Below are 10,702 nucleotides of genomic sequence, written 5' to 3' on the forward strand. Positions count from 1 at the left end.
GACCCTCTCGCTACTTTGTAAGTTAAAGCCTGTCTTCCCTCGTTAGCACCTCTCATAACCAATATTATTCATTCCTCCCTGAACACTGGAATTGTTCCTGAAGCACTGAAAAAGGCTTCTGTTATCCCAATTCTCAAAAAGCCTGGTGCAGACCCCAATAACTTTGATAATCTTCGCCCTATATCAAATCTCCCCTTTATTTCAAAAATTCTTGAAAAAGTTGTCGCCGCCCAGCTTCATTTACATCTCAATGACCATAATCTCTATGAACAATTTCAATCTGGTTTCCGCCCCAATCATAGTACAGAAACTGCTCTGTTAAGAATTACCAATGACCTTCTGATGGCAGCAGATTCTGGTCTCCTATCCATTCTCATCCTTCTTGATCTTAGTGCGGCGTTTGATACCATTTCTCACAATATTCTCCTGAACCGGTTGACATCCATTGGCATTGGTCATACCCCCCTTGCCTGGTTTACCTCCTATCTCTCAGACCGCACTCAGTTTATCCAACTTAAATCCCATTCTTCAACTCTCTTTCCTGTTTCTGCTGGTGTGCCCCAGGGTTCAGTATTGGGGCCTCTTTTATTCATTATTTATATGCTTCCTCTTGGTTATATATTCCGAAAATATAATATAAATTTCCACTGTTATGCCGATGACACCCAGCTCTACCTTTCTTCTAAACCCAATTCATCCCTCCCACCTACCTCCCTCTCAGACTGTCTTATTGAGATTAGATCCTGGTTCTCCTCCAATTTCCTCAAACTTAACAGTAATAAAACTGAAGTTTTACTTGTTGGTACACCATCTATCTTAACCAAATCCCACAGCTTTTCCATCAACATTGAAAATTCTCCCACCCTTCCCTCCCCTCAGGTTAAGAGTTTGGGCGTCATACTTGATAATACTCTTTCATTCCAGTCTCACATTAATTACACAACCCGGTCTGCTTACTTCCATTTACGTAATATTAACCGACTCCGTCCCTTCCTTACCCCTCATGCTGCTGCCATCCTTGTCCATAGTCTTATTACATCCCGTATTGATTACTGTAATTCCCTCCTATTTGGTCTCCCTAAAAAGTCCCTTCATAAACTCCAACTTCTTCAAAATTCTGCAGCTCGGATCATAACCCGTACTCCGTTAAGTGCTCATATTACCCCAGTTCTTCAGCAGCTTCACTGGTTGCCCATAGAAGCCAGGATAAATTTTAAAATCTTACTCCTTACTTACAAGTGTATCCATAAATCTGCTCCTTCATATTTGTGTGACCTGCTCCATATCACCACTGTTTCCTGCCCTCTCAGATCATCATCTGCTATTCATCTTACTGTTCCGTCCTCACACCTTATTACTATGGGGAACAGAGCTTTCAGTTGCTCTGCTCCCCGGCTCTGGAACTCTCTTCCCCCTGCACTAAGAAATATTTACTCCCTCTCTGTATTTAAGACACAGCTCAAAACACATCTGTTTAAACTGGCTTATTCGCTTTAATGCTGATTTTATCTGTTGTCACGCTCTGTTTTGTAATTTTAACTTATTTTATGTATTTTATGACTATTGTTCCTTTTATTAATTGTGTTTCTTGTAAGGTGACCTTGGGTTTCTGAAAGGCGCCCTCAAATAAAATGTATTATTATTATTATTATTAAAGAGGAGTGAAAGAAGCCATCTATGTCCACTGTGAGCGACCATCTTTGAACAGAGGCGGTGGTTTACGACACCAACTGTCTGCCATCTATAATCCAGTTTTGAGTTCCCTCCCCAGACGCCTTAATGCCCACTCACATCCTGGGCCATCTGACCTCAGGAATTCGCATGACAAGGTGGGGCCAGGTTTCACAATGAGCTCACCCGAAACCCTGGCTGATTGGGACCCACACCCGCTTTCACACCTTGGCTCAGGTGATTAGAGGATCATCAGGGGGTCCTTTTGTCCCTCTTTGGGGGGAAACTCCCACTGGGTTTAAATCTGGGACTCTCGGCCATTTGACCTTAGAACTGAAGAAGCTTCTCGGATGAGAGGTGAAACATCTTCAAGCAACTTAAAGAAGTCCAGACGCTTTTCTTTGCAAGCTCCTTAGACTATGAAAGGCAAACTACACTGATTGGCAGTAGCATGGGCACACTTCAAATTTCTTCAGAAATTTTCGCTGTCTAGTTTTTATTACTGCCCTCTGCCAAAGCAAAGAAGAGAAACAGAACTGATTGATTTAAGTTCATCTATTTTAATTACACGAGTGTACACATTCATTCTCAACTGGACATAGATGATCATCAAAGACCATGTTCATCTCATCTCAGCCTCTAACACAGTATGTTAAATCTTATCAGTGAATGATCAGTATATTGCAATGAGTAGCATTTAATCATTTACTGCACCTAGAGTACCTATATGTAGTCAAATGTATGGTAAAGATACAGGCCCTGGATGCTGTGATGGGGTGGCTGCAGCTGTGGGGTGGCTGTTTCCAGGTAGTAGAGCAGGGCGCTTAATATCTGGAAGGTTGGTGGTTCAATTCCCGTCTGCTCCAGTCTGCATACCTAACATCATTGGGCAAGGTAGAAAGCCTGTGCTCCATCTCAGATGTATCCATTGGAGTATGAATGTTTGATAGAAAGTGCTTATTAAAAAAAGTGCTCAGGTGAATGAAGCAAGTTGTGTAAAGTGCTCAGAGTACAGAAGCACTATTTAAGAACCAGCTCATTTTCCATATACAGTAAATGATGTGGAAATAATTTGCACAGATTTGATAAAAATTGATAAAAATCCCTGCTGATATTTTGGCTGATGCCAACATTTTTTTCAGACATCAAAGTACACCCTCATGCAGCTAAATTGTCCATTTTTTTTAGCCTACAAATTCCAATCTAAATTCACTGTTTGAGGTAACTTTTGGTCTGAAACTCCCAAGAACAGCACCTGGCTCAATAATAATTTCGTCTGATGATTGGCAAATAGCTTACTATCTTAGCTGATTGCTAAGACTGAAAGTAAGAGAAATGTTAATATTACACGAACTGTCCTGTGTGCCGCAGGATCAACACGCTCTTCTCCATTCAAGTCTCCTCACGTAGTTCAACCTTATATGGGCTATAGGTTTACTGACACCAATACCTCTGGATTATATCTAAACACCAGCGGCGTAATGATCTCAGGAAGAATACTTATTGTACCACACTTTGTAGCATCTCTATTTTCAGAGACGGCTCGATTCAAAGACACACAGAGCTTACCTGTCAGTCAGACTCACACAAGAATAATTTCTTTCAGCTGACCTGAGGTAGCAGGAGTCACTTTCAAGTAAATGGAGCAGGAACTGTACTGGAGCAGCTGGTGAAAGGCAACCCAATCTGTTCTCTGGCTGGCCATGTGGTGTTGTTTGGGTTTCCTTGGAAATCTCGTAATGAGGCTATAGTTAATGAGAAAAACCTTTAGGGAAGACATTTCAGTAGTTGAACAACTTAATGTACTTAGGTTCAGGTTTGCAGGTTTAACTCCTGCTTTCTATTGTACAAATTGGAAAATCTATACAAACTATCAATGGGATATTAATCACACATTTTCAGTTTCATATTTTCGTTTTTTTAATATTGATATTGTGTACTCTACTAGGGTAAAATCTAGAATGGACAAGCTTCCTTTTTAATTGAATTATAGCTGCTAGTTATGCAGAGTACAGCAGAAATTTTAACCCACTGTAGGACTGCCACAGTCTGTTATATCCTGCATATCACAGAAAAATGCACCTTTTCTTTTTTGCACCGATTGTCTCAGTTTAAAATGATCGACATAGTCATGAATCATGGGAAATGATGAAATGTGTTGATAAAAGCAAAAATAGAACAGAGCATAGAACAGTGCAGGAAACACTGAATACATCAAAGGCATGTAAAACCATGTCAGAACAAACATATTTCATCTAATATTAGCACAACACTACAACTCATGTCTTAACATTTGCTTCTTTCAGTAAATATTCATCTTTAACAAACAGATTCCTATCCTAAAATGGACCAGGATGGGTCTTGGATCCCGTACGTATGTTATGTAAGCTGCAAGTAAATATGAATTACATGGCGTTGCTCATAGTGTTCTGTGCCAGTAGGTGGCAGTGTTTTTATATAAATGGTCAATCCACGCCATTAATGATTCCATCTGTTTTTGTTTTTATTTTTATTAATTTGTTCCAAAAAATAAATATTTTAACAAATGAAATCATTTGATTTCCATCAGAATTTTAATTAAAAAATGGAAATAAATGAAATTAATGTTCTATGCATTGTTGAAATGATTTCCTCGCATTGTTTTAAACATACTAACAGCATTATACATTTAAAATAAATGCAAAAATTTGTAATTCCCTGTTACTAACATGTACACTACTTCTTATTTAATTGACACTCAATTATGAGAAGTAAACTGAGATTTTTCACACTTACAATTATCTGTATTTACATTATTTTTCATTATTTATATATACTTTTTGGCTATATTTCTGTTACCACCTTGCGCTTTGAATCATTTGGCAAAATCCATTTGATAATAGCATCATATAGCTATTTTTTCAGTTTCTTCTTCATGACACTGTCTAGTGGATAAATTTAGACATTCATAATTCAGGCACATTGAATTATGAATATAATTCATATCACCAAATGCAGCATACTTAAAAGGAGTTTATAGGTGGATTTCAGTGTTTTTTTAAACATGTTTATATGTTCCAGTTTTGACATCAGTTATGTGACAGTTGCACATTGGATTGCAATTGGCTCCAGGCTAGTTGTGACATCACAAGTCATGTAAGTAAGTCAAGGTTTTAAACCCAGACTGACTTGTTGATGTAAGAACATTACTGTACTTTAGAGAAAAAAAACAAAACATCAAGTAACACAGATATTAAGATGACATTCAAAATGTAGAAGAGGATTGATGAAGTGCCATGTAAGAAATTAATATTTTTTTGCATCAACTGTGCAATCACATTATTAAAATGATTATTGTTATTGTGATTTACCTTCATGTTATTTCCTTTCATATATTGGATAAGTGAAGATCAGCTTTAATCTGTTTGTGATTGTTGGGAACAAAATATTATCAAATGATTTCATATTTAAGTTGGTATTTAGTTTAAGGTGCTTTTTAACTTACATTCATTTTCATGTTTTTGAAGCTGTGAATACATAAACATATGAGTGGCAGAAAATTAAATACACACCTTAACTTTATCTGTCAGTCTGTCTGTCTATCTGCTTTTCCTGCTATGAGAATAAAAGCTGCGCTAAAGTAACACATTTAACACCTTCATTTACTTATTGGCTCATAAATACAGAAAACATTATATTTAATATTATGGGTGCAATAAATAGTGAATGAATTGATCACAAAACTACTTTCAGTAACCAAGCAGTCATCATTTCCCCCACAGAGCAAACGTAAAACAAGGATTTTTCCAGATCCTTGTTGTTAATGTGAAAAGAGTTTGAGTTTAAACAGTTTTAATTTGGAATATTTTGGAGTAATATGATAAGACAGTATAACTATGTTTAGGATATATTAGTGTACATTATGTAAAGAAAATCCATGTGATGATCTTCCTATAAAGTCATGCAAATTTTGGATGAATAAATTACATTTGTTAAACTTGTTCACTGAGAAAAATTTATGATTTTAGTACTTGTTTTTAAAACGTCCTACATTTATTTGATATAAAGCCCATCAAACCATCACTGTCAGTTGTTTTCTTTTTTCTTGGCTTTGTTTCTTTCTTTTTAGAGCATGGAGCTTGGAGCTTTCTGGTGACTCTTTTTTTGGGGGAGCGGGGCGCTACCAGCATCTATATGTTTATAAACAATTTTTAAAACCAGGCTTTATATGCATTTATCTCCTCCTAAAAAAGATAACCTGTAATTCCCAACTTGACATTAACTCATCTCCAGATGCTTCTTTTTTTTTTTTTTTAACAGTTTTTCTCAGTTACTTTGGTGCATTTCTCACAACAGAATTGATCTCTGCACCACTACTAAGGCTCTTCACAAAACAATTAGTGCAAACTGCAAAACATGGTGGATAACTTGCAAAAGTGAGTCACTTCATCAAAAAGAAAAGTCAGTTGTTCAAAAGCAAGTCAGTTGCTCAAAATAAGTAGTCAATGCTTCAAAAAGCAAGTCCCTTAATCAAAACAGATAATATATTCATCAAAAGCAAGTACTTATGTCAAAGTGTCTGGGCTGTCACAATTACAAGTCAGTACACCAGCACCTTTGGTCACAAAATCAAATGGTTTGAACATGTTCTCATTGTGACGGATTTCTTTGTAGGTGCTTCCCAATGACATGTCAAGTCTGGACAGCATGCATGGCATGTTGAAAACCATAAATTGTAAAGGAAACTCAAGACACTTCATATGCACTCTTGATAATATTCAATTGAAACTGTGCACAGCATTGTGCAACTGGGGAAATACAGTAAATCAAACATTTTACAGCAAACAGACTCACTTAGACAGTAAACCTTACTGCAGTAGTTATGAAACAACAACAACAAAAAAAAAAAAAAAAAAAAAAAAAAAAAACCAACAACAACTGAAAAACAGACACTGCTGCATATCAATCATTGATATCTAGACGCTCCCGTCTGTCTGCCCACATATTTGCATCAACATCACAGCGAATGTCAGCTCTATCGATGCATCGGAGAAAGTATCTTCTGGAGTGTCGAATCCACCCTCTGCAGGACTCTGCTGTGATGTCATCACAAGCTGCATCCATAGCTGCTAGCAGGGTCATTTGGGTATGTGGATGCCTGTCATATACCTTCCACCTCCAGGAAGAGAAAAACTCCTCAATTGGATTTAGGAATGGAGTGTGAGGAAGAAACTCTATAAGTATCCTGTCGTGTGCTGCAAACCACTGCCTGACTACAGCAGAGTGATGGAGGCTAACATTATCCCAAACCACTACATACATTGTCCGACTGTCACCAGGATCATCCCTTTCATTTTGTGGGATTAGGTCCCTATAAAGAGCATCCAGAAAAGCCAACAGGTGTTGTGTATTGTATGCACCAATATGAGGAATATGGGTGTGAACGCCATTTCCTGAGATTGCTGCACACATTGTAACATTTCCTCCTCGTTGGGCTGGGACATCAATGGTGGCTCTTTCTCCAATGTGATTTCGTCCACGCCGTCTGCCTTTTGCGAGATTGAATCCCGCTTCGTCAAGATATACAAACATGTGCAGGGGTTCCCTGGCCTCCAATTCCAGGATACGCTATACAAAGGATGAGAATAAAAAAGTCTGTAATGGTGCATTTGGCACAACAGATTGTACAGTGTAAATTGTAAATAGGATTACAGTAACATGCATAAATGTACGTGCAGTACATGGCCTAAACTTTTACAGTAAACAGAGGTACATATGCAAACATGTTTTACCTGTACATACTGGTGACGGAGCTCCTTCACTCGATCACTGTTCCGTTCAAATGGTACTTTGTACAATTGCTTCATGGACATTTCATTCCGTCTGAGGACTCTGTCTATGGTGGAAATTGATATTGACTAAATATTTCCGAAGATGGTGTCATCTTCTACGACAGTTCTTTGTATTTCTCTCAGTCTCAAAGCGTTGTTTGCAGCCACCATTGCACAAATTCTTTCCTCTTGCTGCGGAGTCAAAAGTGGACCTCTTCCACCTCTTCTAGGTTGTCTGGCAGTCCTTTTCGAGATGCAAATGAAAAAAACACAAACATAAATAAGCGCAAACATGCTTACAGTAATTGTTACAGGACTATCATTCAAAACTCCTTTCTTTACAGCATTACTGTATTGTACCACAGCACACTATGCCACACCTGGGCCAAGTCTGCGCTTCAGTTACAGTACGTCTATATGTAAAGATCTATCTTACCTGGTTTTGTCCTCGTCCTCCACCGATCCTCACCCCTCTTCCACAAGGCTGCCGTTCCATGTTCTGCAGTTTTGTAGATTCAGTATGCACCTCATGCCAATCCTGTCTGTTGGTTTACATTATATATATACTTGTAGAGTAGGGGATACTGTAACGTGATTCACCTGTGACTGGGTAGAAGAGGCTTTTCATTGGTTGCAAGTAAGAGTAACACACACCAATTTTCATTAGTGTGAGATAAGGTTCACCTGAGAAAAGTAATTTATGGAGATTTTCATGGAAACTCCTTAAAAATAGGGTTTTCAAAATGGGTGTACAAATTGTTTGACAAGATGTTCAACAATTTTGAGTGCACTGACACAAGCAATGAAATGAAGACTATTAGTTGTATGGACAATGACTATTCAGCCGGTACAAGTATAAATAATTGTGACATTCATGATAAAAGCAAGGAGATAGTGATGAATAGCAAGTCAAAAGTGACCATTCTTTAGATATTTGTACTTACTCAACTGCTTCATGTCCAAAGGCATTTGCCTTTGGACGAAATGAACATGAAACCACCACAAGGTTGTGCCAAAACGACTACATGTTGTGGAGGTTGAACTAACTATTGTGCAAAGTTTAATTCTGTTGTGAGAAATGCACCAAAGCAACTGAGAAAAACTGTAAGACTCTGGTGCTCTGCTATACAGAATTAATTGAACAGTTAACTGTTCAGTGTAGTATTCTAATAATCTGCTGTATAGTATCCTCTTTACCCACCACCAGCCCCACCCTGACAGTGACTTACAGTGACCTGCAGTGCTTCATTTATCCATGCCAAATAATCCTATTTTAAGTGTTGAAAAGGCCTTTTTCTGCCACAACTAATGTCTTACCCAGCACGTCCACTAGGTGATGATAAAGCTCAGGAGACAAGACTCCACAGGCTGTTTCATTTGTGTTATATATAAGACAGAGAAAAAAAATCAGGCCTGATCCCTCTTCCTGTGTGATTAAGGAGTGGATGAAATAAGGAGCTGTTAATACTAGAGGCAAATGATACCTTTTTAATTCCTCCTTAAACTGTAGTCTGGTGTAAGGAAAAGGCCAACAAATTTAGCAGTGGTTACATTTGAATTATAAGGCAGGATGAATGTTCATGAAGAATATTTAATCAGATGAATTTGGTTTAAAGTTGAGATTTTACAGTGCAAATATGCATATTTCACATTTTCCCATTCAAAGATTCCATTAAATGCTTTTTTTTAACCTTATGATGTGAAATCATCACTATCAAGTTATGTATAATTATCATCACCTTAATGATGACCCTTCCACATCTTTCTTGATGGTATGGCGGCAGGTGCATTTTCAAGAATTGTCATATTTGTTCTGATTGCAGCCTCTTTGTATTTGCATTATGTGCCAGGGAAAGCAAGAACCTACAGGTGGGCTTCCTCTCCCAGAGCGTGGGAGTGAAGTAGGAAGCAAGGTAACTAAATCAATATCATGTGAATTATTAAGAGCTTCCTCCTCTGTCACGCAAGGTGGATCTCAAGCTCAGAGATTTACTCTCTCTCTCGCTCTCCTTCCTTCTCTTGTTTTCTTTCTCTCTTCCTTCATTTCCCCTTGTAAGTATCTTCTTTAAATAACGCTGTATGCTCTGTACGACACATGCGTATGGCTACACCATTTACACACATGTGCACGCTCACAGACTGGTCTTTAAGTTCACCCTTGTTGGAGTGCTCATTAGTCAGTGCAGTGATGCAGAGTAGCCCTGTCATTAACTGAGAGCTCTCTGTCCTCCACTCCCTTCCCTCTGTTTTGTTCTCCTTCCTCTACTAAGGATTTGTCTTCATTTTATCTTGGACACCAGGGGCATTCCAGAGATCTACATGACAAAGATCTGCCTAATCCCACTGAAGTCTAAATACTCTCTGCAGACAGTCTTTATTAGCAGAATTGAGATCAGGTATCCTAATTGCCTTTGCCATACATGTCACTTGTTACTGCCGAAGTCAAAACTGTTAAGGAAAAGAGTTTGTTCCACTCTGCCTTTGTTTTCTCTGGTCAAAAAATCACATAATTATCTGTTATGATACAAATTTCTTCACCCTTCACATGCTGGTTACACCAGACATTGTTTAGTCTGGTAATGAATGTATTTGGAAAACTACATTTTCAGCTTTTCTGATTAAGATTTTACACAAAGACGTTATAAGAGAGTGACATGAGAAAATCTCAGATTGAAATCTTTGGTTAATCCCTAATTTCTTTAGGAATTAATAAAGTATTCTGATTCTTAGTCTGTTTCTGGTGGAAAATAGCAAAGAAGGTAATAGAAGTAACTTAATCAAACTGTTTAAACATTGCTTTTCTAAAATCAGATTTGACTGTGGATTCTATGCATGTCCTAAATACACTGAAAACTACTATCAACTTCATTAGTAACACGTACAAGTGTGGACTTCTTTTGCCTTTAGAGCAGGGGACTCCAACTCCAGGTCTCGAGGGCCAGTGTCCTGCAGGTTTTAGATGTGTCCTTGGTCCACCACAGCTGATTCAAATGGCTAAATTACCTCCTCAACATGTCCTGAAGTTCTCCAGAGGCCTGGTAACGAACTAATCATGTGACTCACGTGTGTTGACCCATGGTTATATCTAAAACCTGCAGGACACCAGCCCTCGTGGCCTGGAGTTGGAGACCCCTGCTTTAGAGCTTTCTTAATTTTTCAATGCACAGAATTAAAAAGGTCCAGGAAATATTGCTCAGAGATGTTGATTCATATTGACGTGA

At 38.1% G+C, this 10,702-nt stretch overlaps 1 long non-coding RNA gene across 1 annotated transcript; it reads right to left on the reverse strand.

Annotated features, from left to right (window-relative positions):
- Positions 1 to 3,757: 3,757 nt before the first annotated feature.
- Positions 3,758 to 10,469, reverse strand: LOC109196762 (uncharacterized). Its single transcript, XR_002058129.2, has 3 exons — positions 7,918 to 10,469; positions 7,443 to 7,725; positions 3,758 to 7,278 (listed from the first exon to the last, which is right to left on the reverse strand). It is a non-coding gene; the product is annotated as an uncharacterized LOC109196762 (long non-coding RNA).
- Positions 10,470 to 10,702: the final 233 nt, after the last annotated feature.

This window comes from Oreochromis niloticus, linkage group LG23 (genome assembly GCF_001858045.2).
Source record: "Oreochromis niloticus isolate F11D_XX linkage group LG23, O_niloticus_UMD_NMBU, whole genome shotgun sequence".
NCBI classification, from domain to species: Eukaryota; Metazoa; Chordata; class Actinopteri; order Cichliformes; family Cichlidae; genus Oreochromis; species Oreochromis niloticus.